This window comes from Crocuta crocuta, unplaced genomic scaffold, assembly GCF_008692635.1.
Source record: "Crocuta crocuta isolate KB4526 unplaced genomic scaffold, BGI_CrCroc_1.0 scaffold25, whole genome shotgun sequence".
In the NCBI taxonomy this organism is placed as follows: Eukaryota; Metazoa; Chordata; class Mammalia; order Carnivora; family Hyaenidae; genus Crocuta; species Crocuta crocuta.
In genome coordinates, this window is record NW_027532015.1 from 16,444,587 (window position 1) to 16,452,342 (window position 7,756).

Below are 7,756 nucleotides of genomic sequence, written 5' to 3' on the forward strand. Positions count from 1 at the left end.
AGGAATAAAAGACATATGTGTGTATGAGCTGTAAAATGCAAATTGTGTAATTTTGATGATTCTACATAAGTGCTTTTATATTTGTATTTAGCTAGCACGTACCATATAAAAATGAATGGTAAAATTCATGCTAATAATTTAAATATTTATGTTTTCTTTATTTACAGTGTCATTAAATAACAGTAAAAATTAACATCACGGCAAGTTAAGAGAAAGACCAGAAAAAAGGAAAATTTTTTATATTTAAATACTTCTAGTGGCATGTTATTTTCTGCTTTTTCTTTCTTGTATTTTTGAATGTTTACTTTTGAGAGAGAGAGAATGCACTCAAGCAGAGGAGTGGCAGAGAGTGGGGGAGAGGATGTGAAGCAGGGTCTGTATTGTGGGGCTTGAAGTGACCAACCATGAGATCATGACCTGATCAAGATCACGTGCATGCATAACTGACCGAGCCACTCAGGTTTTTGAATAAGAGGTTCTACATTTTCATTTTCTTCTGGGCCCTGGCAGTTATATAGTTGGTCCTCATTGCTCTAGAGTTGTCTGGTTTGTGACCTTGTTCAGTTATTAAGGGATAGGGTTTGGGACAAACAGAAGCGGAGGTGAGGGACTGAGGAATTCCTCAAGCCTTCCCTCCTGAGGCCCTGTGGACTCCTCATTGTTTTCATGGAAGTCTTCTTTGCTTTTTCTGAAATTATCTTAAGAATAGTAGTTTCTATCAGCTTCCCAACCAATGAATGGTTGCAATCTTCTTCCTTGTTTCTGGTTTTCTGACTATACATAAACTTAAATCATCTTTGTTATTGTTCCTTCCTATAGATCAAGTTCAAGTGCTTGTGTTCAATCATTTACTTTCAAAACCATTTCCTTTTCATTCTGTTTTTAATCCCATAATTTGAGGTCTCTAGAAATATTACATACATAGCCTGCAGGGTTTGATTCTCTCCCTCACTCTTTTTTCTTGTGTTCCAGTGTTGTTCCCATTTATTCTTGGGGTGCACAGAATTGCAGTCAGGATCCCAGCTTTTGTAGATACTGTGTTGATTACTAAGGAAATAAAAGAGAGAGAAGAAGAGAGAGAGAGTCACATTGCTATTGCTCTTTAAAATTCTCCTAAGAGGCCATTACCAACTGACCAAGATGTCAATAATGTTTTATCCTTGTCTTCAGCCTTAGTGGTCTTCCGTGACCTTTAAGTAAGTCTTTTGATCCCCGCATAACCTCTGTCTCCGATACTTAACCTCATACTGCCTAGATTTCTGGAGTCTTAGTATCAGAAAGCACTAAGGTATAAATCCTTGTCTGATTTCTTTTACCTTTGTTCTAAGGAAAGCTGTAAAGTTTCAGGACAGGGGGCACCTGGGTGGCTCAGTCGGTTGGGCATTGGACTTCGGCTCAGGTCATGATCTCGTGGTTCGTGTGCTTGGGCCACGCATTGGGTTCTGTGCTGACAGCTCGCAGCCTGGAGTCTGCTTCAGATTCTGGGTCTCCCTCTCTCTCTGCTCCTCCCCCACTCATGCTCTCTCTCTGTCTGAAAAATAAACTATAAAAAAAAAAACTAAAAAAATAAAGTTTCAGAACAGTCTTTAAGCCTGCCCCCAGACATGCCCTGCCCTTTTCTGCCTTACTGCCAACAGCTCACAAGTACCAAGTTACTTTTAGTTCTTCAAAGGTGCCCTGTGTTTCAGGCTCTCTTACTTGCTTCATGTGAGTCTTTCTGTCTAGAATTGCCTTCCTTGTCATCTTCATCTAGATAACTACCTTTCAAGCTCTTAGTACTATCTCTGGCATGACCTCCTCTCAAAGCCTTTCCTGTTCCTTCACAAGGTAAGTTAAGAGCTATAGGGCCAATGTTAACCTGGATATCATTCTACTCAGCAAATACTATATTACACCCAAATCGTCTGCTTATATGATTGCCTTTAGACCACACTGTGATGCTCTTAAGGACAGAGATGTATCTTTTTGTTTGCTGCAAGTTATGTAATCCATATATATATACACATGCATATACATATGTATGTATACGTATACATATATATGCATGTGTATATATATATGGGTATGTATATTTGTATATATGTATATATATGCATGTGTATATATATGTGTATGTATATTTGTATATATATGTATATATTTGTGTATATATATGTGTGTGTATATGTGTTTATATATATTTGGCTGAGAAATGAACTGAATTAGATGTATTCTAATCTAATATGTGATAACTCTTCTGGGCATTATTTATGTGGTTCTAACCCAGAGAACACCAATATATGCATAGAAGTTATATAGATCAGCATTATTCTCCTAGAATTTTTAAAGTCATAGAATCTGAAAGTTAGAAAGAACCCCAGAATATCCTACTCATGCAGGAATCCCCTTTACAAAGCTTTTTTAAAAATGTTTGTTTGTTTGCTTGTTTGTTTATTTATTTATTTTTGAGAGAGAGAGAGAGAGCGTGCACAAGCAGGGAAGGGGCAGAGAGAGAGGGGGGATACAGAATCCAAAGCAGGCTCCAGGCTCTGAGCTGTCAGCACAGAACTGGACACAGGACTTGAACTCACAAACCATAAGATGATGACCTGAGCTGAAGTCGGACACCCAACCAACTGAGCCACCCAGGTGTCCTTCCTTTACAAAGCTTTGGTCACAAGTATTTAATTTTATTTTTTAAGCAAGGTTGAGGAAAGGGGATGACTGAGGAAGAGAGTTTCATGGATCCTTTCCATCCAAAGCCAATACCTAATATAAATCCTCTTTTCCAGAAGCCTACTCCAATCAGGGACGAGCTACTCAGTTCAGAAGTAGGGGAAAGGTCACTAAAACCTTTTGCTATGGTTTGGGCAAATCCTTTCCCAAGAATAACGCAAAGAAGACTCCACAAAACTTCCAGGTATTCAGGAGTTCTGTTATTATCTCAGCTAAGATGAGCCCCTTAGAAAACAGTTTGGGTCCTCTTCATGGAGTTTAGCCAGAATTTTAATTTCTTAGTACTTTTTCAAATCTTTCCTTCTTGAGAATATTGACTGCTTTGGTTGTCATTTTCGTCAGTGTCCTGCATAACTTACAAGATTGACGTCTGTTCTTTTCAGACTAGAACAAGCACACTGGATTCCAGGAAACCACTTCCATGTTTTCGGGTTTCCAGTGTCAGTACCTCCTTATATACCTGTCATACCTGCCTTCACATAAACACACTGCCCTATAGAGGACGTTAGCTTTCTGGTGGTGAGAAAAGCCAGCCTTGATGCTCAGATTGGAGACTGGTCATTTATCAACGTGTCTAGGGATCCAACTAATGAGGAGGGGCCTGGGCCAGGAAACTCACACACGACTTCTTCATGCATTGCTGCTGGCTCTTTATAAGGTTCGGGGCTACTTACCTTCTTCTGTCTCTCTGCTGACCCCTCTGCTACTGAGATAGACCATGCCTTCCCAACTTTGCCAGCTTATTTTAAGAGTCCAAGGAAAACACTATACCCAGAGTCAAAAGTGCCATGGAAATGAAGATCTCATGTTCACCCTTCTATCCATATACAGAGATAATTATCTTTGCGCTAGAGGCTGGTCAGTCCAGATGGGGTGGAGCAGAGAAGGAAGGGCTGTGATAGAAGAGAGAAGGTGTCTAGCAAGACAGAGTAACCAGTGTTGACTTGCTTCTCCATGTACTGACTTAGCCCTCTTCTTAATCCACTTTTTCTTGGATCCAGGATGTTTTTCTCTGAAAAGAAAGTAAATTGCTAAATTATAAAACTAGGACAATAGGATGGAGAGACTTCTTACCTATGATTTGCCTGTGGATTACTTCCTCCTTCCCAGGTTTTTCCCCCCCCCCCCCCACCATTAGATTTAATGAGTAGAATAGATAATAGAGCCCAACTTGTTTCTGGGCAATTCTATTGGGCCCAGAGCCCTCAGTTCTGTAGTTAAGTATCACCATTTGTGGCCTGTGGCACTGTGCACACTGAAATAACTAAAGCAACAAACACTTCCTGCTACTAAAGATGAAGCATGCATGCACATGCTGCAAGTTTCATCAGGGCGGCTTTGTGCTCCTCCCCTAATGTAGCCAGTGGTTCATCAGTGAGTCAGGGTGGCGGACGCCTGGATTTTTCTTTATTTTATTTTTAATGTCCCTTCTAGGCTCCAGACACACTGGAGACATCCCGGCACAGAAAGCTTTGCCCAGCACAATGTGATGCCCTTTACCTAGTAAAAGAGTGAGTCTCATAAAGGTGCTGCCTTCCCCTCAGAACAAACAGCGGAAATGCATCAGGAGAGCTCAGCTGCAGACAGAATGCACATCATGAAGCAGGAGCCACCATGGGATTCCTCAGATGAAAGCCGATTTCAATGAACATTGTGTTTCACAGCCTGCTTCCTCTTGCTCTGTAAGAGCTGCAGAAGGAACATCCCACTTGCGTCTGCTGACACAAAAGAATGCTATAGCCGGGAGATCTTATCAAGCTTTCCTGTGCCACAGTAACAGAGCTCCAGTTGTGTCTTGTAAGAATTGCTCATTGTTTCATGGGGACGACTGGCTCCTTTGGGTGGGATCTGATGGCATGTCGGGGAGTGGAGGTAGGTGGTGGGGGTGGGGGTCAGGCAGTCACATGATTCAGATTACTGGCTGTGGGGAAGTCAGATGGAGTAGCAAGCTTCACCGAGGTCTGCTGAACTGAATCATTGAAGTCAAACTATTGGACTTTACATGAGCTGTTTACTTACTAGTATCTTCAACAGTGCAAGTTAAGAACTAAAAAGAAATGATGGTCAGGGTTTCTCTGTTGATATAAGCTGTTCCTTCTGTTTAAATCAGTTCACCTAAAGCTATTTGCTTCTGGCAAGATTGAAGACAATAAAGGAGAATGGCATTGAGTTAAAACCAAGCATTGCTGGACAACTTAGATGCTTAGTAAACGTTTTAGTGTTTATGACACGAACCTCAAAAATACATACTTGTTTTATGAGGCTGAACTTCAGGTTCAAAATAATCACATTTATATTTAAGAGTATAAGTTAATGAATTGAATTAATTAAATTTGTCCCATTCCAGATAATGTCTCCTTTGCTTAGAAAGTTCACGACTTCTCACCTTGGCCTTTGGAGAGAAGATCGATGGTTCCCTGTCTAGCTTTATGGAAAGTAGAATTAAGTTTTGTTCTCTCCCCTTTTCCTCTTTCTAAAGGTTTGTCACAGTAATTAGTGCATACGAGAAATATATAACTGGCAATATGACACGCCAAGGAAAAAGGGTGACCACAAATTTCCTTAAAGGCCAATGCTTGAGATGGACAGTGATAATTTTTCCCTTCTGTATCTTCATGGAGTAGTTTCTAAAATGGCCTTTGCCATAAACGTATGCATATTCAGTTACTTCAACAACAAAAAAACACAATTATTCTTCTCCTATTGTATACAAGATTCCAAGGATCAAAGTATTACCAAAACACCATCTTTGTTTGTAGGATATTGAATATTCAAATTATTAAATGTTGTAGTTAATTATGAATACATTTGTTTTCTCTCAGTGAACTGTGAGCATCTTGAGGCAGGAGCTAGATCATATTCATCATCTTGTTTCCATTGCCAAGCATAATGTCTTGTACATATTAGTATTCGTTAGATATTTGTTGGAGGGATAGATGATGGATGGATGGATTGACTGGGGATAGGTGAATGACTGGCTATGCTTTAGTGCCTACAGTCACAAATGGGGATTTGATTCAGGTTGTCTACATGGTTCCTGTCATGACAATACCTGTTAATCCTTCAGGAATTTATTATCCCACTCTTAGATGCATAGAATAAAGCGATTTTTCAAGATCATATAGTCTAGCTTGTCAGTTTCCAGCTGAGGAGGTGAGACTTAGAGAAAGAATCTAATATATTCACTGTCGCACACTAATAAGTAAGTACCAGATCTGGGTTAAAATTCAGATCTCTTGCTTCTCAGTCAAATGCCCGCTACATTATGTTGCTTTCCATGACTCATATTTGGAGGCTTTAAGGGACCCTGTGGAGCAATCTGTCACTCTTGGCTCATCTGTAAGAGAAAGTGGGGCTAGAGAAAAACTAGGTGAAAGAAGCCTCAGGGCTGCCGAATTCATATGTTGATGTTACTGAAGAAAGGTAAGAACAAGAATGACTCATCTTTATTCATGGACGTCATTCCATGTTTTTCTCAGAAGATGCCACACTCAAAGTTCAGTGGGTGTTTTAGTCCCTCCCTAGTCTCCTAGATAACCTTTGGATATGGTGCAGTCTAGCCCTATTCCACTGGCCAAAATTTCTGTTTGACATGGAGTCCAGCCTTTCAAAGCCCTTTCCAGAGAAGCCCATGCTATCCACCTAACGGTGAGGCTGGAGTGACCGTGCTATCGCTAGATCCTTCCTCTTAAGGACAGGTTCCCAGCATATCATCTCTGATTGCTTGGATTTCTGTTTCTCTGAATTATGCCCAGTCACACTGTATCTAAATGCTTGCGATTGACCTGTACTTAACATCCTCTCATTAAGAATTTAACCTTTTAGATTAAACTATTTTAGAATGAACCCATAACAGCGCAGATGAATCTTGAAGTAATTACGCTGTGCAAAATAAGCCAGACCAAAAAAGAGTACATACCGTCTGATTCCATTTATATAAAACTCTGGAAAATGCAAACTCATCTTGATTGAGAGAAAGCACATCAGTAGTTACCTGGGGAGAGGCAAGCAGAGGCAGAGAGGGCAAGCTGGAAAGAGAAAGAAGTGAATTAAAAAAAAAATTTTAATGTTTTTATTTCTGAGAGAGAGAGAGACAGCACGAGCAGGGGAGGGTCAAAGAGAAAGGGGAGACACAGAATCCGAAACAGGCTCCAGGCTCTGAGCTGTCAGCACAAAGCTCAATGTGGGGCTTGAACCCACGAACTGCTAGATCATGGCCTGAGCCGAAGTGGGATGCCCAACTGACTGAGCCACCCAGGTGCCCCGAGAAAGAAGTGAATTTTGAGAGTGATGAATATTTTAGTCACTTGAGTACAGTGATGGTTTCATCAGTATATGTATATGTTACAACTTATCAAAATATGCAATTTAAATATGTGCCGTTTATTTTATGTCAATTATATCTGAATAAAACTGATTTTTTAAGAATGCAACAAAATACTGTACTGGTCAGGGTTCAAAGACAGAGGCAGAAACACTAGAGAGAGAGAGAGAGAGAGAGAGTGTGTGTGTGTGTGTGTGTGTGAATGTGTGCACGCATGCGTGCCTGCACCTGATACATCTATCCCAAGTCCAACCAGAAACACATTAACTTTCCCCCAGAATAGGATCCAAGGTTCTTTTTTGACTTGAGGCGATGTTCATTCTTAGTGTGATTCCAGCTGATTCACACTTTTCCTTTGCTATCTTATAACTTATATACTGAGATATTAAGTTAACTACTATTAACCCATGTTAGATAATAAGGGAATAAGAAAGGACAAACACAAAAATAACTGGTTAAATATATATATGCAGAAATAGTCATATCATAATATATATTCATATACATAGTCATATCATAATAAAGAAGAAATACTCATGACTATTACAGTACTTATGCCTGCAACTGGTCATGTGGTCATATATGGTATTTATAGCTTCTTCCTTCCACCATCTATTCCATATTCCCTTTGTCTTCAGCCAAGACTTCAGCTAGTTGTGAAGTCTTGCCTGGTGGGGTGAACCAAATCTTCATTCTTGAAAGGTCTGGGCCATTAGC

The 7,756-nt window shown here is 40.1% G+C and overlaps 1 long non-coding RNA gene across 1 annotated transcript; it reads right to left on the reverse strand.

The window, feature by feature from the left end:
• Positions 1–918: 918 nt before the first annotated feature.
• On the reverse strand, positions 919–6,731 carry LOC144241527 (uncharacterized). The gene is made up of 4 exons (XR_013338105.1): positions 6,635–6,731; positions 4,216–4,404; positions 3,390–3,727; positions 919–1,047 (listed from the first exon to the last, which is right to left on the reverse strand). It is a non-coding gene; the product is annotated as an uncharacterized LOC144241527 (long non-coding RNA).
• Positions 6,732–7,756: the final 1,025 nt, after the last annotated feature.